This window comes from Caretta caretta, chromosome 22 (genome assembly GCF_965140235.1).
Source record: "Caretta caretta isolate rCarCar2 chromosome 22, rCarCar1.hap1, whole genome shotgun sequence".
In the NCBI taxonomy this organism is placed as follows: Eukaryota; Metazoa; Chordata; order Testudines; family Cheloniidae; genus Caretta; species Caretta caretta.
The window spans coordinates 4,939,916-4,960,055 of NC_134227.1; the positions used below are offsets into that span (position 1 = coordinate 4,939,916).

Here is a 20,140-nt window from a genome sequence, read left to right on the forward strand (position 1 = left end):
AGCCCCCCCCACAGACCCTCCACCACGAATGTGCAGTGGCCCAGCACCCCCACATACAGCTGTACCACGACTGCCCAATGCACTTCCCCACAGCCCCACCACCACACCTGCAAAGCACCCCACTCAGACCCCCACTCCCCAGCATCCCAACACACAGACCTCCCCCAACAGACCCCCCACTGGCCAGCAGCCCCCCCACATACTCCCAGAAACCCACTCCCTCACACCCTGCCCCCCACTCACATTCACCAGCCCTGCTGAGAGGTGACTGCATCTGCCAGGCTGAGCTGGCAGCATGGCCGGGGCCAGTCCAGTGCCAGGGCGGGGAACTGCTCCAGCCTCTTGGGAGTGGCGCGATCAGCCAGGCCAGGCCTGCTCCTGCCCTAGCCTGGCTCCCTCAGGGCCCACTTGCCTGGTGACAGGGTGACCATACATCCCCTTTTGGCCAGGACAGTTCCCTTTTTAAGCTCTATCTCAGCCGTCCTGACTTTTTTTGACAAAAATGGGCATTTATCCCGTTTGCTTTTGCCAACTAATTAGTTGGCAAGAGCAAACGAACAAATGCCCAGTTTACCAAAAATGTCCAGCGTGCCCCCCTAGCAGGGTGTGGAGGAATGTGTGTAGGGGGGTTAGCGACACGAGGTGTCAGGCAGCAGGTAGAATGGAGCTTGGGGGAGTTAGGGGCCAGCCCTAGCCCTTAGCAGTGGTGTGGGGAGGGTCCTGGCAGTGGCATGCGGCGCTCGAGGAGGGGGAGTCAGCCCCTGGTTGCGACATGGGGAGCGTGGGAGAGGGGTCAGCCCCTGGCCACAGCGCAGGGAGCTTGGGGACTGGAGGACGGGTCGGGGAAAGGGGGGGTCAGGGAGTAGAGGAAGGGTCAGCCCTGGCAGTGCGGAGCTGCGGGGGGTCAGCAGCCCCACCCAGGTGGCACGGGGCTCCAGCTCTGTCAGACCCAGCTGTGGCCAGGAGGCAGAGAGGAGCCCTCGACTGGCCTATGATCCAACAGGAGAGAACAGCGGGCAGGGGGCAGAGGCGGGGGGGTGGAGAAGAGCTGGCGGGGCGCTGGAGTGCAGCCCAACCAGAGCAGGCTGAGCTGGGCCGGGGCCCTTTTGGAGCCCGGGCCTGGCGCCATGGCGCCATTGTAAACCCAGTACTGCCTATGACCATGCTAATGAGACTATCGAGGCATACATACTTACTTTAAGGGATGCCATCAGGGCCATCCTTACCCATACGCAAAGTACGCAGCTGTGTAGGGCACCAGGAAATTTGGGGCACCAAATTTCCTGGTGCCCTATGCAGCTGCGTGCTGCTCCAGGCCCTGCTCTGCCTCTTCCCCATGGCCCCTAGCCCCTAGCTCTGCCCTAGCCCCGACTCCACCCCTTCCCCAAAGCCCCCGCCCCTGCTCTGTTCTGCCCCTGCTCCACCCCAGCCCCGCCCCCACTCCACCCCTTCCCCCGAGGACTGCAGCAGGGGTTGGGCCTGCCCTGCACTCACCAGGTGCCGGGAAGTGGAGTGACCCGGCCCCAGCCTGCTCCACGCTGCCGGCTCCCAGCCGCGCCACCAGTGAGTGCTGGGGGGCGGTCCCCTCTGCCCCCCAAGGCTGGGAGCCAGGGGAGCAGAGTGGAGTGGGCTGGGGCCAGGTCACTCCACTTCCTGCTGCCCTGTGAGTGCAGGGTCAGGCCCGCCCTGCAATTAAGTAGGAAGTGGAGCAACTCGGCCCCAACCCGCTCTGCTCTGCCGGCTCGTGCTGGGGGGCACTTCCCCCCTGCCTCCAAAGCCTGCTCCTGCCCCCCCGTGGAGGTCTGGGGCTGCCCCTCTCCCCCATGGGGGGGGGCTGCATAGGACACCAAGATGGCTAGGGATGGCACTGGATGCCACAGAGGAAAGGATTCACCCCCTGATTCCTTTGGGAATGTTTGTAAACAATTCCCTAATGATCCCTAATGGTGGATGTAAGAGGAGAACAATATTATTTACTAATTTACAAGCCTGTGTGGAGCAAGACAAATTGGGTTTTACCTTTACCACTGGAGTATGGGAGGAGACTCAGATATGTTTAGATTCCCCATGAAGGAAAATGTAATTACCAGCTTCACCATCCTATGTATTTTCAAAATTCAGCTCTAGTGGTTATTGCTAGTCACTGTATGTGTGTAAGAACTTTGTGTAAAAATGTGTTAATCAATGGTTTTTATCACATTGAACATGAGGCAGGAGATAATATGTTTGTCTTTTCTGTGAGGGGCTGCAATATAAATATTACCCTGTCAGATGTGGACGTGGACAGCACCTGCGTCACCACTGACAGTTCCTTATATGCTCTCTATGATGTGAATTCCTGAAGCACACTCTGGCAGACACTGCCCCCAACCGGTTCCAGACAGCTCTCAGTCTCTCAAGTTCTGGAGGGAAACAGAGTTTTGGCGGGAAAAAGCCAAAAAACATAATAGCATCTTATTCCATCTATGACCATCTTCCATCTACTCATACAAGAGCAGAACCTCCACGTGTTAAGTCATATCCTTATGGTACATTAGATGCTTTATCACCTAACGCAGCTCAAGGAGCTCACCCCTTACTCCCTGTACATCATTCTGTGGGGCAAATCAAAAAGGTGTTGAAAAGAATTGGTGAGGAAACCAAATCATCCTATTGGTTGGGAAGCTCTTTTCACAGCTAGATTGGGTCCATGTAGGAAGGCTTGCTCCATGCAGCTGGTTATGATTGCAGATCTAATAATTATATCTGTGGATGTGTGTAAAAAGAAATCTAAAGGTCCTACGGCCAAGCCTTTTGTAACGTGTCAACATGCATAACCACATTATGGGGTTGATGTTCAATGGTATGGATGTCACAATAATGTCAGATGGTTATTAAAGGTGGTCGCATCTGTCAAGGAGGGGATATGTAAGGTGTTATTGGTGTATGGTTATACTTTTGTTATGTGTTATAATAAATGGTGCTGCAATTCAAAATGGAGTCAAAATGGAGTCTAAGAATTCAAGATGGCGCATGTGGTAGGAAAGGATTGAACTCCATCTTGGTATCCTTTCTTCATTGGCTTTTTCCCGCCAAAACTCTGTTTCCTTCCAGAACTTGAGAGACTGAGAGCTGTCTGGAACCGGTTGGGGGCAGTGTCTGCCAGAGTGTGCTTCAGGAATTCACATCATAGAGAGCATATAAGGAACTGTCAGTGGTGACGCAGGTGCTGTCCACCATCAAGGCAGCCACGTCCAGTTTCTTGGCGCGGGCATCGGATCAAGACTTCTGTCACTAACACCTACCTGCCAAGGACTTTGATACTTACCTGATATCTGATTCCTGTATTCCACCAAAGGATTCAGTGAAGACTTTGCCATCAGCTCAGATCTGTTGATCTTCTGCTTTGGCCATAGAGAACCAGATCCTCCGACGTTCCAAAGATTCTGAGACGGTCCATCAGTGGCCGGTGACCTCCATCTGCAGTGAAAGAGAGACAGTAATTGTTTTTCTGGCACTTAATAGTTTAACCAAGGGACAGTTTAAGGGTCTGGGCTTTATGTCCCTTTCTGGAATCTATTCTTGGGTATTGTAGTGGATCCCCTTAGTGGATCTTCACCCAGTTGTAACTATCCCGTAATAAATCTTCTCTCTGTTTAAGGTGATATTCTCTTATCCTTTATTTCAATGCAACACAGGTGGGAGGCACACAGATTTTTAACTCTCCCAGTTGATAGATGCTGGTAGGAGTCGAGCCTGTTATTTATATGTTACCTCCTTATTATTCTGTAACAGAGATTTTGGGGTTGCAGGTTAGGATGGACTTCCTCCTGCTGACTCATTGAATTAAATGACTGGCTCAGAACAGTTTGTCTGAACATGCAGAAAGCAGAAGGGTTTGATGCTGTCAGATATCTTTCCCCTGATCTTTTTCTGGAGGGTGCTTGTGTAGAAAGGTTTCCTTCTGTGAGTCTGAAAGATAGCATCTCCACGATGCCTCCAGCCATTGGGGATCTAAGGGAATCCCAAATCCCTTCGATCCCAAATGGCTGGAGGCATCACGGAGATGCTATCTTTCATTTCTCCTATGCTGTGGTTGGGAAAGAATCTTCCATTTTTGCTGGGATTCTTCCCCCAGACAACCCTGCTTTTGTCAAAATGAGCCCCGACCTGCTTGCTGCGTGTCTGCATCATCCCTGCGGCTCTGGATTTAGGGAAGAAAGCCCTCCTCCCTCCTGCCCCCGGGCGCGCTGCCCTCAGCGGTGCCCCTCGGAACAGGAGTGGGCCTCGTCAGCGTGTGCTCGGAGCAGGCCTCCTATCCGAAGCAGGGGCGGCCGCCAGGCTCCGGAGGCTAATGCATATTGATGAGGAAGGGCTGGGCGCACGCAGAGGCGAGGCAGCCGGCTGGGAACAGCCCGATCTCCGCGCAGGCGGCGGCTCGCTGACTCCGCCGCGTTTCTCCGCTCGGCTCCCCGGGATGCTAAGCTGAGCCCGCGCCTCGCGTCTCCCGTCTCCCGTCTCCCGCTGCCCTTTGCCAGCCCCCGGCCACACTCAGGTGCGTGTTTGTCTCTGGCCTTTGAGCGGCGGCGCCGGGGCCCGAACTGCGGGGGCGGATGCGGGGGGCCCGACTCCGCTTTCCGAGGAGCGGCCCCTGACCCGTCCCCACTGTCTGGCGAGCGACTGCCGGGGCCGCGGGGCGGAACGGGACCCCACAGCCCGGCAGAGCAGCGCGCAATCGTGAGACCCAAAGCACCCCCGCCTCGCCCTGCGCAGAGCCATTGTGTCGGAGGTAGGGCTGTGTGTGTACAGAGGGGGCCCTGTGCGCGCAGAGGAGGGCTGTGCAGGTGTACAGGGGAGGCGCGTGTGCACTGGGCGAAGGCTTGTGCTCGGGGATGGCTTTTTGTCTGCATGTGTTGATGCAGAGGAAGGATTGTGAAGGGCGGGGGAGAGGGGCTGTGTGAGAATGCAGATGGGAAAGTGGGGGTGAGGGGATGGGGTTTGGGGTGTGTAAGGATGGTGAGAAGGGGATTATATATATAGGTGGTGACTGAGAATTGGGGGGTGTATGTGGAGTGGGGTTGTGGCGGGGAAAAGCAGAAGTCAGTGTGTTGAGTGGGAGGCAGGAGGCTTTGTTGTGTAGGAATGAGGCTTCCTGGGGGCAGGAAAGTGCACATGGAGGGGGTTTTGTCTGAAGTGAGACCGGTGTCTGTATGTGGATGCGTATGGATTGGTGTTGGATGTGTGTGGGAGAGGCTGTTCAGGGAGACAAGAATGAGTGTGTGTATGTGGAGTGGAGAGGAGATTGTGTGTGTGTGGGGGGGAAGGTGTGCAGGAAGGGGAGGTTGTTAGTGTTTGTGTTGGAGGGGAGGATTATGGGAGGTGGGTGTTTATATGTATGGAGACTGAGGATTGTTTGGGTGTAGTGGAGGGTGTTTGTGTGTGCATGTACTTGGGGGGGGGGGGGTCCATAGGGATGGGGAATATGTATGGTTTTGACGGGAATCTCTACTTATCCGATGACTGGGATGCAGTATTGCTGCCTGGCTCTTCAAACAAGGTGACCTAACATCACTAATGCACTAATGTCTTGACAGTGCCACTTGGGAGTGCACGCCCTAGTGATCCCTAAAGTGCTTAGTGCAAACAGACCAGCATTGTGCAGGGTTCGCTGCTTGGGGAATGGGGAGGCAGAGAGTAAGAGATTGTTACTCTTCATCCTGGCTCTCAGAGCACCTTGCCCTGGCCCCCTGCAGCAAAGTGACTGGTACGCTCCCTCCACCTGTCTCCTTCCTGGTAGGGCCTCATACAAGCAGATAACTGTCAGTTTCCAGAGTCTGATGCCGTAGGGAGGCTGTTACAGCTGTATCCCATTGCTTAATCCCAGCATTGGAAATGACTCAGCAGGTACCGTGCTATGTAAGGAAGGGGTAACATGGAGATAACGTTGTGAGGCTGAATCCAGTAGAGATATACTCTAATTTGAAAGTCAGCCCTAAGCAAAACTGTGTGTTGGGGGGAATCATGTTAAACCAGAGAGGTGGGGGAGAAGGTGAGGAGAAGAGTGTCCTGGCCACCAGCGTGGGAAGTTTGGGCCAAACAGAGAGCCCCAGGGAGATTGCATAGGGATAGTGTACCAAAGGTTGTGGTGGATTCTCCATCTCTGGCAATTTTAAAATCAACATTAGATATTTTTTCTAAAGGATCTGCTCTAGTTCAAACAGGAATTATTTCAGGGACATTCTGTGGTCTGTGTTATGCAGGAGGGCAGACTGGATGATCACAGTGGTTCTTTCTGGCCTCAGCATCTATGAATTACGGTGTCTTATAAGTAAGGCTGTGAGTTTGTCACGGAGGTCACACATTTAATGGCTTTCTGTGACCTCCATGATTTCTGCAGCAGACAGCCGCACTGGCTGCTGCTGGGGCAGTCTTGGGTCACCGCCCCCCTCCCCCAGCAGCAGCAGGAGTTTGAGTGTGGGGCTCAGGGCTGGCAGTTGGCATGTGGGAGGGGGTGAGGGCTCTGGGTGATACTTACCTCAGGGAGTTCCTCGGAAGTGGCAACATCCCTTAGCTCCTTGGGGGAGGCATGTCCAGGGGGCTCTGCACACTGCCTCCACCTGCACGCACTGCCCCTGTAGCTCCCATTGGTCACAGTTCCTGGCCAATGGGAGCTGAGGAGCTGGCACTCAGGGAGGATGCAGCATGGCCATGCCTCTGCCTCCGCCTGGGAGCTGAGGGAGGTCGCTGCTTCTGGGGAGTACGGAGCCGGGTAGGGAGTCTACCAAGCATCTGTGGCACTCCCCAGGCCGCCCCCCTCTCCAAGATTTAGTCAGGAGTATATAGTACAAGTCATGGACAGGTCACGGATCATGAATTTTTGTTTACCGCCCATGATCCGTCCATGACTTTTACTAAAAATACCCCTGACTAAAATGTAGCCTTATTTGTGGGATATTTTCCAGATGCTCTTTGGGCCTCTGCATCTTCCTGTTTTCCATCTTCTGTTGCTTCTGTCATGTCATGTTTGGCAAAAGGGAACTTGAGGCTCCATATGCAATGAAGCAGTGCATCGGAATTTATGCTCTTGTTCTGCTGCCTGCCTAGATGCTTGTTTGTCGGGCATTCTTGCTGGTGGAGTAGACTCTTAAAAGCAGGATTTAGGATAAATATGGGTGAAATTCAGGATCAAGGGGCAGAAAGGTCAATGAGGTGGTGTTATGCTTTCTTTATCTTTTTGAGAATGTTATTGTACTGTACAAAGATGGATTCCTCAATGTTTTGTTGGCAGAGACACAAAGGACTGGAATAGTAACAGGTACTAGTTCTGCAGGTCATTAGTGTGGTACACTGGCAGGATTGCTATGGGTGCAGGGCTGGAATAGCAGGACAGGGTAGGTCAGGATTGGCAGAGCAGTGTGGTAAAAGCTAGTGTAATGAATGCCTGCCTGAGTGATGTCGGGCTCTCATTCTGCTGTGTTAGTCCCTCACTTTTATGAAGAATAAATTCATCCCCAAATTGTTACAATGATTCATTATATCAGAATTGCCCAATTCAGAGAACTATGAATTGCATTAGAAATGATCAGAAATCTCTGCCCATTTGATGAACAGCATCAGCCCCTTATGTGCCGGAGGCTTCACTTAGAGCCTGCACAACAATCATTTCTGCTGGTCATTAGGAGCTATTTATAATGACCATGGTGACAATGGAGTCAAATTAACACAAAGGAACAACTGGCTGCCTTAAAAAGAAATGGTGAGTGCGCTAGATGCAAACAATAGGCAACTGGGAGAATTCCTCTAAGTGGGATAATGTCTAATCACATCAAATACTTGTAGGACCCCTAAGTAGTTCATTAAACACTTCTGGGACTGTAGAAACTAGATAGAGCAATATGTGATGAATTGCAACCAGAATTGTCAGTAGCCTGATCAGCTGTGCTTGGCAGTCAGGCTTTGCTGGCTCCTCTGGCCACACAAGGCCCACTTGCACACGCACTGAAACGGCTGCTCCTCCTATGCTGGTGTATCAGAGGGACGTTGCAGACTCCAGCTGCTGACCCCAAGGCTACTGAATGACAAAAGCTTGTGATGCCCACCAAAGACCTTTGGACACTTTACACATTTTTCTTTTTTTGATTTATGCATCTCTGGTTTATCTCTCTCTACTTTATAGTTTGTATTCTGAACTTTTTACATCTTTATGCTACCACTTTTGCATTCACAAAGAATAATAATTGCGAGCAGGGCCCAAGCGCTCTCTATGTTAAGGGAGGTTGAGGTGGTGAGTCAGCTAATAGGGTCTGGTTAATGTGGTGAGTGATGTTGTTAGATTTTTTTAGAGCACAGAAGACCCCCCATCATAAATATAAAGGGAAGGGTAAACACCTTTAAAATCCCTCCTGGCCAGAGGAAAAACCCTTTCACCTGTAAGGGGTTAAGAAGCTACGATAACCTCGCTGGCACCTGACCAAAAGGACCAATGAGGAGACAAGATACTTTCAAAAGCTGCGGGGAGGTTGAAACAAAGCCTCTCTTTCTCGGTCTGTGTGATGCTTTTGCCGGGGAAAGAACAGGAATGGAGTCTTAGAACTTAGTAAGTAATCTAGCTAGATATGCGTTAGATTCTTCTTTTAAGAAACTGATTGCTTTTTCATTGTTCTTAAGATCCAAGGGTTTGGGTCTGTGGTCACCTATGTAAATTGGTGAGGATTTTTATCAAACCTTCCCCAGGAAGGAGGGGGGTAATGTTTGGGAGGATTTTTGGGGGGGAAAGACGTTTCCAAATGGACTCTTTCCTAATAATAATACCGGTTAGGCGTATGGTGGTGGCAGTGAAAGTCCAAGGGCAAAAGGTAAAATAGTTTGTACCTTGGGGAAGTTTTAACCTAAGCTGGTAAAAGTAAGCTTAGGAGGTTTTCATGCAGGTCCCCACATCTGTACCCCAGAGTTCAGAGTGGGGAAGGAACCTTGACATGGTGGCAGAGCGGTGGGATCAACTTGAAATCATTTTGAGATTTTTTTGAACCAGAAGCACAGATTTGAAAGGGAGAGCAGGTTTTAAACTGAAAGCAGTTAGAGTTTTTTTTTCTCTCCTTTGGGGCCAGAGCAGAGGCAAAAGGGAATTGTCTTTTGTTAGCTGGAGTTTTCTCTACCTAAAGGCAGGGTAGTTAACCTCCTGCAGGGAAATTCACAATTCTTCACAGTAGTTCTTCACAGACCTGAAGTGTTTTTTGTTTTTTTTTTTTACCTAAGAGTAACTAGAGGAGTTTTCTGCCTATTTGCCTGGAGACAAAGGTGTTAGGGTTTTTTTTGTTAAGGATTTCTCTGTAGGCTGACAATCACTATCAGAGAACAAAAAGGTATCCGGACAGCACAGCAAAATTTTACAAGCCAAGTTTTTTTTGGTTTTGTTTTGTTTTCTTTCTAACTCTCGGGTGTAAAGTTAGTTTAAAAACAGAGAGGTTAGGATGACAGACTGCACGGTTCAACAAAAGCTGGAATAAGCCAGATTTGAGGCTGAGGAAAAACAAAAGGAACATGAAAGGCAGATAGAACTCATACAGATGGAGATGGGTGCACATGCGGCCAGGGAATAAGAAATGGAGGCTGCCCACAGGAAGGAAATGAAGGCAAGGGACAAAGAAATGGAGGCAAGCGACAAAGAACTGGAAGAGAAGGAAAAAGAGAGGAAGCATGTGGAGGAGGAGAAGGCAAAAGCTCAGCAGAATATACCAACAAACCCTATCAATCCTTCTCCAGGTACCACTTCCCATCCCAGAAAGTTCCCCACCTGCAAGGCAGGCGATGATACCGAGGCCTTCTTAGAAAACTTTGAAAGGGCCTGCCTTGGGTACAACATCTCTGCAGACCAATACATGGTAGAGCTGAGGCTGCAGCTCAGTGGACCCTTAGCTGAGGTGGCGGTTGAAATGCCTAAGGAACAAATGAACCAGTATGAACTGTTTAAAACCAAGGTGAGAATCAGAATGGGGCTAACCCTTGAGCATTCCTGTTGGCGGTTCAGAGCCCTAAGGTGGAAACCAGACATGTCATTTACCCGACATGCCTACCACATTGTGAAATATTGGGATGCCTGGATATCAGGAGCAAGTGTTAAAGCTCCAGAAGATTTGCCCTTCCTAATGCAAATGGAGCAGTTCTTAGAGGGTGTTCCTGAGGAAATAGAAAGATACACCCTAGATGGGAAGCCCAAAACTGTAATCGAGGTGGGGGAGATTGGAGCCAAATGGGTGGAGATGGCAGAAAAGAAAAAAACTGGTTGCAGTTGGAGCGGATACCAGAAGGGACAACCTCAGACCACCCCCTACTACCGGGGGCAGCCCAAGGCCCCAACTACTCCCCAAGGAACCCTCCAGACACCTTATCTTCCTGCCACACTGTTCTCCAGCAACCCATCTCGCCCCAGTGACCCGTCAGCTGGACGATGTTTTAAGTGTAACGAGCTGGGGCATGTAAAGGCCAACTTCCCCAAGAACCCCAACAGATTACAGTTCATTGCACCGGAATCACCCCAGAGGTCCTCAGGCCCAGTTACCTCCCAGATACCCTTGGAGCGGAGGGAAACTGTGAGTGTGGGCGGGAAGAAGGTCACCGCGTGGCGGGACACCGGAGCACAAGTGTCAGCTATCCATGCTTCCTTAGTGGACCCCAATTTAATCAACCCAGAGATCCAAGTGACGATTCAACCCTTCAAGTCCAACTCTTTCAATTTGCCTACAGCCAAGTTGCCTGTCCAGTACCAGGGCTGGTCAGGAACGTGGACTTTTGCAGTCTATGATGATTATCCCATCCCCATGCTGTTGGGGGTAGACTTGGCCAATCATGTGAAGCTAGCCAAGAGGGTGAGAATGACCACCCGCAGCCAGGCTAAACAAGCTGTGAGGCCTAGCTCTGTTCCGGAAACTTCTATCAGGACCCGGTCAGAGGTGATGGACCTGGACCCCAGGCCAATGACTGCAACAGCAGTAGTGGATCCAGTCCCAGAGACCCAGACAGAGCCAGTCCCAGAACTGGAACCGGCAGAACAACTAGCACCATTTGGGGAGGTCATTCCACTGGGAGGGAATGGGCAAGGATGTTTCTACCTATGTCCGGTCTTGTGAAGTATGCCAAAGAGTGGGAAAACCCCAAGACGAGGTCAGAGCCCCTCTCCAGCCACTCCCCATCATTGAAGTTCCATTTCAGCGAGTAGCTGTGGATATTCTAGGTCCTTTTCCGAAAAAGACACCCAGAGGAAAGCAGTACATACTGACTTTCATGGATTTTGCCACCCGATGGCCGGAAGCAGTAGCTCTAAGCAACACCAGGGCTAAAAGTGTGTGCCAGGCACTAGCAGACATTTTTGCCAGGGTAGGTTGGCCCTCCGACATCCTCACAGATGCAGGGACTAATTTCCTGGCAGAAACTATGGAAAGCCTTTGGGAAGCTCATGGGGTAAATCACTTGGTTGCCACTCCTTACCACCATCAAACAAATGGCATGGTGGAGAAGTTTAATGGAACTTTGGGGGGCCAAGATACGTAAATTCATAAATGAGCACTCCAATGATTGGGACCTAGTGTTGCAGCAGTTGCTCTTTGCCTACAGAGATGCACCCCATCCCAGTTTAGGGGTTTCCCCATTTGAACTTGTATATGGCCGTGAGGTTAAGGGGCCATTACAGTTGGTGAAGCAGCAATGGGAGGGATTTACACCTTCATCAGGAACTAACATTCTGGACTTTGTAACCAACCTACAAAACACCCTCTGAATCTCTCTAGCCCTTGCTAAAGAAAACCTACAGGATGCTCAAAAAGAGCAAAAAGCGTGGTATGACAAACATGCCAGAGAGCGTTCCTTCAAAGTAGGGGACCAGGTCATGGTCATGCGCTGGGCTACACAGCGTGGGGAGTAGGTGGAGAAAGACGTGGTTAGGGACTATTTAGAAAAGCTGGACGTGCACAAGTCCATGGGGCCGGATGCTTTGCATCCGACAGTGCTAAAGGAATTGGCGGCTCTGACTGCAGAGCCATTGGCCATTATCTTTGAAAACTCATGGCGAACGGGGGAAGTCCCAGATGACTGGAAAAAGGCTAATGTAGTGCCAATCTTTAAAAAAGGGAAGAAGGAGGATCCTGGGAACTACAGGCCAGTCAGCCTCACCTCAGTCCCTGGAAAAATCATGGAGCAGGTCCTCAAGGAATCTATCCTGAAGCACTTACACGAGAGGAAAGTGATCAGGAACAGTCAGCATGGATTCACCAAGGGAAGGTCACGCCTGATTAATCTAATCGCCTTCTATGATGAGATTACTGGTTCTGTGGATGAAGGGAAAGCAGTGGATGTATTGTTTCTTGACTTTAGCAAAGCTTTCGACACGGTCTCCCACAGTATTCTTGTCAGCAAGTTAAAGAAGTATGGGCTGGATGAATGGACGATAAGGTGGGTAGAAAGTTGGCTAGATTGTCGGGCTCAATGGGTAGTAATCAATGGCTCCATGTCTAGTTGGCAGCCGGTATCAAGTGGAGTGCCCCAAGGGTCGGTCCTGGGGCCGGTTTTGTTCAATATCTTCATAAATGATCTGGAGGATGGTGTGGATTGCACCCTCAGCAAATTTGCAGATGATACTAAACTAGGAGGAGTGGTAGATATGGTGGCAGGTAAGGATAGGATACAGAGGGACCTAGACAAATTGGAGGATTGGGCCAAAAGAAATCTGATGAGGTTCAACAAGGACAAGTGCAGAGTCCTGCACTTAGGACAGAAGAATCCAATGCACCGCTACAGACTAGGGACCGAATGGCTAGGCAGCAGTTCTGCGGAAAAGGACCTAGGGGTGACAGTGGACGAGAAGCTGGATATGAGTCAACAGTGTGCCCTTGTTGCCAAGAAGGCCAATGGCATTTTGGGGTGTATAAGTACGGGCATAGCGAGCAGATCGAGGGACGTGATTGTTCCCCTCTATTCGACATTGGTGAGGCCTCATCTGCAGTACTGTGTCCAGTTTTGGGCCCCACACTACAAGAAGGATGTGGATAAATTGGAGAGAGTCCAGCGAAGGGCAACAAAAATGATTAGGGGTCTGGAACACATGACTTATGAGGAGAGGCTGAGGGAACTGGGATTGTTTAGTCTGCAGAAGAGAAGAATGATAGGATTTGATAGCTGCTTTCAACTACCTGAGAGGTGGTTCCAAAGAGGATGGTTCTAGACTATTTTCAGTGGTAGAAGATGACAGGACAAGGAGTAATGGTCTCAAGTTGCAGTGGGGCAGGTTTAGGTTGGATATTAGGAAAAACTTTTTCACTAGGAGGGTGGTGAAACACTGGAATGCGTTACCTAGGGAGGTGGTAGAATCTCCTTCCTTAGAAGTTTTTAAGGTCAGGCTTGACAAAGCTCTGGCTGGGATGATTTAAATGGGGATTCGTCCTGCTTTGAGCAGGGGGTTGGACTAGATGACCTCCTGAGGTCCCTTCCAACCCTGATATTCTATGATTCTATGGTCTTAAAGGCGCTCCAGGCCCATAAAATGGAAGCATCGTGGGAAGGGCCCTTCACGGTCCAGGAGCGCCAGGGAACTGTTAATTATCTCATAGCGTTCCCCACCTCCAACCGAAAGCCTAAGATGTACCATATTAATTCTCTAAAGCCTTTTACTCCAGAGAATTAAAGGTTTGTTAGTTTACAGCCCAAGGAGGAGATGACGCTGAGTGGCCTGAAGGTGTCTACTACGAAGGGAAAAGTGCTGGTGGCATGGAAGAGGTGAACCTCTCCCTGACCCTTGGGCGTATGCAGCAACAGCAGATCCAGGAGCTGTGCAATAGCTATGCGCCAACGTTCTCAGCCATCCCAGGACTGACTGAACGGGCATACCACTCCATTGACACAGGAAGTGCTCACCCAATTAAAGTCCAACCTTACTGGATGTCTCCTCAAGCTAAAACTGCTATAGAATGGGAGATCCAGGATATGTTACAGATGGGTGTAATCCGCCCCTCTGGCAATGCATGGGCATCTCCAGTGGTTCTAGTTCCCAAACCAGATGGGGAGATACCATTTTGCGTGGACTACTGTAAGCTAAATGCTGTAACTCGCCCTGACAACTATCCAATGCCACGCACAGATGAACTATTAGAGAAACTGGGATGGGCCCAGTTCATCTCTACTTTGGACTTAACCAAGGGGTACTGGCAGGTACAGCTAGATGAATCCGCCAAGGAAAGGTCAGCCTTCACCACCCATGTCAGGCTGTATGAATTTAATGTACTCCCTTTCGGGCTGCGAAATGCACCCGCCACCTTCCAAAGACTTGTAGATTGTCTCCTAGCGGGATTAGGAGAATATGCAGTTGCCTACCTTGACGATGTGGCCATATTTTCGGATTCCTGGGCAGACCACCTGGAACATCTACAAAAAGTCCTTGAGCGCATAAGGGAGGCAGGACTAACTGTTAAGGCTAAGAAGTGTCAAATAGGCCTAAACAGAGTGACTTACCAAGTGGATCAAGGAACTATCAACCCTACAGGCCAAAGTGGATGCTATCCAAAAGTGGCCTGTCCCAAAGTCAAAGAAACAGGTTCAATCCTTCTTAGGCTTGGCTGGTTATTACCTCAATACAGCCAAATCGCCGCCCCACTGACAGACCTCACCAAAAAGAAACAGCCAAATGCTGTTCAGTGGACCGAAGAGTGTCAGAAGGCCTTTAACCAGCTTAAAGCGACACTCATGTCTGATCCTGTACTACGGGCCCCAGACTTTGACAAACCGTTCCTAGTAACCACAGATGCGTCCAAGTGTGGTGTGGGAGCAGTTTTAATGCAGGAAGGACCGGATCAAGAATTCCACCCTGTAGTGTTTCTCAGCAAGAAGCTGTCTGAGAGGGAAAGCAACTGGTCAGTCACTCAAAAAGAATGTTACGCCATTGTCTAAGCTCTGGAAAAGCTACGCCCATATGTTTGGGGACGGCATTTCCACCTGCAAACCGACCATGCTGCACTACAGTGGCTTCATACCGCCATAGGAAATAACAAAAAACTTATTCAGTGGAGTTTAGCTCTCCAAGATTTTGATTTTGACATCCAACACATCTCAGGAGCTTCGAACAAAGTGGCTGATGCACTCTCCTGTGAAACTTTCCCAGAATCAACTGGTTAAAATCGTCCTTGAGATGTGGAAAATATTGTTAGTCTTTATATAGTTGGTAGTATATTTAGAGGTGCATGTGTCTTATTAACTCTTTTTTCCTAGAGCTCCAGGAAGAAATCCCAACCAGCGTTTCACCCTATCTGTGATTTGGGGGGCGTGTCATAAATATAAAGGGAAAGGTAAACCCCTTTAAAATCCCTCCTGGCCAGAGGAAAAATCCTTTCACCTGTAAGGAGTTAAGAAGCTAGGATAACCTCGCTGGTACCTGACCAAAATGACCAATGAGGAGACAAGAGACTTTCAAAAGCTGGGGGAGGGAGAAACAAAGCCTCTCTCTCTCTCTGTCTGTGTGATGCTTTTGCCGGGGACAGAACAGGGATCGAGTCTTAGAACTTAGTAAGTAATCTAGCTAGGTATGCGTTAGATTCTGATTTCTTTAAATGGCTGAGAAAATAAGCTGTGCTGAATGGAATGGATATTCCTGTTTTTGTGTCTTTTTGTAACTTAAGGTTTAGTCTAGAGGGATTCTCTATGTTTTGAATCTACTTACCCTGTAAGGTGTTTACCATCCTGATTTTGCAGAGGTGATTCTTTTTACTTTTTCTTCTATTAAAATTCTTCTTTTAAGAAACTGAATGCTTTTTTCATTGTTCTTAAGATCCAAGGGTTTGGGTCTGTGGTCACCTATGCAAATTGGTGAGGATTTTTATCAAACCTTCCCCAGAAGGGGCGGGGTAACGTTTGGGAGGATTTTTTGGGGGGAAAGATGTTTCCAAACAGACTCTTTTCTAATAATAATATCGGTTAGACGTTTGGTGGTAGCAGTGAAAGTCCAAGGGCAAAAGGTAAAATAGTTTGTACCTTGGGGAAGTTTTAACCTAAGCTGATAAAAGTAAGCTTAGGAGGTTTTCATGCAGGTCCCCACATCTGTACCCTAGAGTTCAGAGTGGGGAAGGAACTTTGACACCCCCATACACAGAGTAAGTTGCCTCTGAGATAGCCATGGCTAAGACCCTAACTTTGCGGGAAGCAAGCTGAAACCCTTCTGCCTGCAACTGACCACCTGCATGTCAGGCTGGCTTGAGAGCATATGATAAAGGAAAAGTTCCCCACCTACGCCCCACTTCTCCTGGCAGCCACACAAAGTGCAGGGAGAATACAAAACCACCACTTTTTTTAAAAAATGGGGAAGAAGACACCAGTTTAAAAGGTTCAGTTAGGAAAGCGATTGCTGATGAGGCAGACAGATACACACATACTCAGTCTGGAGTCCACAGGGTGGTCTGGCCTCTCTAAAGGAGCATCTCCAGCTCTTTGGAGCTCTGACACACACAGGACAGAAACCTCAATGAAGAGGCAGACTCCCATTAAAGATAGCCTTAAGGAAGGACATGTACCTTGCCATAATTTTCCGCCACCCAGTGGTCATCCCCTGTTCCTCCCCTGAGCCCCAAGCTGATGCATTAGCCTTGCTCTTTTATGTACATTTGATATTGAGTTAAACTACATCAGTATTAGTCACTTTTAAAATGATTTAAGAGTGTCCACACAAGGGGGCTGCTGCACTGATTTAACTACATTGATTTAGGAAGTAAATTTCCTAAATCAATGTAGTAGTAGTAGTAGTAAATTTAGGATTTAATTTCTCTGCACATGCTAAGCCTGTAAAAGTCAGTGTCCCTGTGCCATCTGCAGCCTCAAACCCAGTGTCCTGAGACACCTTTGCCTGTGGCCAAACAGCAATTGTCTGTGACCATGGTTGCCTGTGAGTACGTCCTTGTGGGCCGTGGGAGGTGTGCTGTGATTGGTCTTGTGCACTGTTGCCCAGACTGGGCTATGGCCATCAGCAAACCTGTGATAGACTCATGCAGGCTACATGGACAAATAGTATCTTGTATTTTGAAAACCACAACACTATCAGTAATGAATTTTGAAATCATGGCAGAAAACCAGCCCAGGTAAAACTGAGTGTTCAGTTACCCTAAGATAGGCTGGGTTTTCAAAAAGGCTTTTGACCATATTTGCAAAAGAGCTCAATTCCCACCATGCTGAGCACTTCTGAAAATCTTGGCGTATATGTAAGTGGGGGAATGGTCCAGCTATTATGGGGAACTTTCCTGACTTATACACTAGCCTGGTGATATAGGCTAGCGAAAGGATCTGAATCCTCGCTCCCACTCCCTTTACCCAGAGGCCTGCCTGACCTCGAGGACTCCCCTACCACTTTCCTGTGTGGCAGAGTCCTCGTAACCCCAACAAGGCTGGGCCCAGGATTCCTGGGGGGCTCGACCCCCAACCTTGTCGTGGTCACTTAGGGCAGGGGCCAGGGTATCCCCACTCAAGGGTGCTCTCTCTCTGCTGGATGCTTCCCTGACCCACTGATCATTACATACAGTTCAAAGCAAATACAATTTATTAAATAGCAGTCAATTTAAAAAAATAAGGAAAAATGAGAAAGGTTAAAGGAAAACACATCATCCCGCTCTGTGGCATAGGGACATCACAACCAGCATCTCTGGAGTGTAAGGGGATTGGATTAGAAGACCTCCTGAGGTCTCTTCCAACCTTAATATTCTATGATTTTCAGGCCCTAGCTGTGCTGCAGGGATGCTGTGGGTCAGACACTTGCTCTGGCGGTGACCACACGCCCTCAGGCTTTATGCGGCAGGACCCTTCTTCCCAGCGTTGACCCTGCCCCGTCAGGGTTACGATCCCCCTCCAAGCCTGGCCTGCAAGGCGTCTTGGCTGGGGGTGCCTCCCTGTGCTGGGCCTGCTCTCCCCAGCTGTTCACCACGCTCAGCCCCAGCTCCACTCTGCCTCAGCAGTGCTGCTGCTCTGGCCTCTCTGGCTCTGGTTGCTACAGCTTTTCTCCCAGCACAGGTCTGCTCTGTGGGCTGCTTCTGTGACTCGGCTCCCAGCACTGACCTGCTTCCTTGGCTGCCTTTCTGGCCCCTCTGACTGGCACAGCTCTTCTCCTGAGCTCAGCTTGGGCCCCTGCTTTCTCCTTAGCTCAGCCCACTCTGTCTGACCCAGACAAATCCAGCTCACACCGAGGACAGGACCCCCCCCCGGCCTCCTCACTCGCTATTTAGCCTGCCTGTCCTGTCAATCAGGCTGACCTGGAGCATTGGCCTCTCCCTATTGTTCCTGGGGACTGTCAATCTTAGGGTCCTGATTTCCCATTGACCTTTCCACTTTCTTTTGGTACTGGGAGCTAGCCAACCAAAACACCCCCCACTGAGTTTTAGTAAGGGGACAACAGTCCCCTTACGTATGTGTCCATCCTGCCACCTTTAACAATGCTGCACCTTTAACTATTTCTTCTCTCACTGTATCGCCCATGTGACCCACCATCAGAGGACTTCCTCTGCCACCTGCTTGCCCAATATCTAACAAAGCAAAGCTGCCAAATCTCTTGCTTCCTGCCTGGGCCAGGGTGAATCTGTGGAGGATAATGCAGACAGGGAAGGTGGCCTGGAGTTGGGGGCCTGGAGCCGCTAAAGAAGGTCAGGATGTGGAGAGGAACTGACATGGGCCTGCAGGATGACTAGTTAGAAAAGGTCCATTTGCTGCAGTCAAGGGGTGGAAGAGGCCCATAACTTGAAGGGGGTTGGAGGGAGGTGTTGGAGTAGGATGCCATGTGTGGGGGTTGGTGTCAGATTCATGTCAAGGAACCCAGGCTGAGGTGAGGGAACAGGACAGCAAATCAGCCCTTTTTGTAAAAAGGAGAAGGACCACAAGGCTTTAAAAATGTATTCTGTACTGATTAGCTCAAGTACTTCCCAGACCAAAGTACACTAGTGTCCCGAGCCATGACTCCCACCTACGTGGTGTCGTCCATCTGGCCTGGAGATCTCTTTCACCAGTTGTCTGACCTCTGACCCCAATTAATGCCAGGCAGGGCCAGGCTAAGGTCCTCTGAGGCCATAGGCACAACATGGGTCTGTTCTGCATCCTTCCTCACTTGGAGGGTGGAAGCACTGGTTACCTAGGGAGGTGGTAGAATCTCCTTCCTTAGAGGTTTTTAAGGTCAGGCTTGACAAAGCCCTGGCTGGGATGATTTAACTGGGAATTGGTCCTGCTTCGAGCAGGGGGTTGGACTAGATGACCTTCTGGGGTCCCTTCCAACCCTTATATTCTATGATTCTATGATTCCCCTCTCCTCCCAGAGGCAGTGCAGTGGCATTGGGCTCCTTCTGCCCCAGGATTGGCAGAAGGGTCACTTCCTCTCCTTTGGCACAGAGGGGAGGCAACAGGGGTCTCCTCTCCCTTTCCAGAGAGGAAGGGGTGACAGCAGGTGCTCCCGAGTACTTACCCCATCCGCCAGGGTGTAACTGCTGGGGTGGCGGAAAAGGCCCACTGCACTCTCTCATAGAATCATAGAATATCAGGGTTGGAAGGGACCCCAGAAGGTCATCTAGTCCAACCCCCTGCTCGAAGCAGGACCAATTCCCAGTTAAATCATCCCAGCCAGGGCTTTGTCAAGCCTGACCTTAAAAACCTCTAAGGAAGGAGATTCTACCACCTCCCTAGGTAACGCATTCCAGTGTTTCACCACCCTCTTAGTGAAAAAGTTTTTCCTAATATCCAACCTAAACCTCCCCCACTGCAGCTTGAGACCATTACTCCTCGTTCTGTCATCTGCTACCATTGAGAACACTCTAGAGCCATCCTCTTTGGAACCCCCTTTCAGGTAGTTGAAAGCAGCTATCAAATCCCCCCTCATTCTTCTCTTCTGCAGGCTAAACAATCCCAGCTCCCTCAGCCTCTCCTCATAACTCATGTGTTCCAGACCCCTAATCATTTTTGTTGCCCTTCGCTGGACTCTCTCCAGTTTATCCACATCCTTCTTGAAGTGTGGGGCCCAAAACTGGACACAGTACTCCAGATGAGGCCTCACCAATGTCGAATAGAGGGGAACGATCACGTCCCTCGATCTGCTCGCTATGCCCCTACTTATACATCCCAAAATGCCATTGGCCTTCTTGGCAACAAGGGCACACTGCTGACTCAT

General features: G+C 50.0%; 1 protein-coding gene across 4 annotated transcripts in view; it reads left to right on the forward strand.

The window, feature by feature from the left end:
* Positions 1–4,377: 4,377 nt before the first annotated feature.
* FEZ1 (fasciculation and elongation protein zeta 1) overlaps positions 4,378–20,140 on the forward strand; it is a 174,872-nt gene continuing 159,109 nt past the window's right edge. For 2 of the 4 annotated variants that reach the window (XM_048827283.2, XM_048827286.2), the window contains exon 1: positions 4,379–4,534. The gene's annotated coding sequence lies outside the window, so the exon portion shown is untranslated. Of the gene's footprint in view, positions 4,535–4,637; positions 4,769–20,140 lie in introns of those variants that run through there. The other 2 variants (XM_048827285.2, XM_048827284.2) reach the window with 2 other exon arrangements.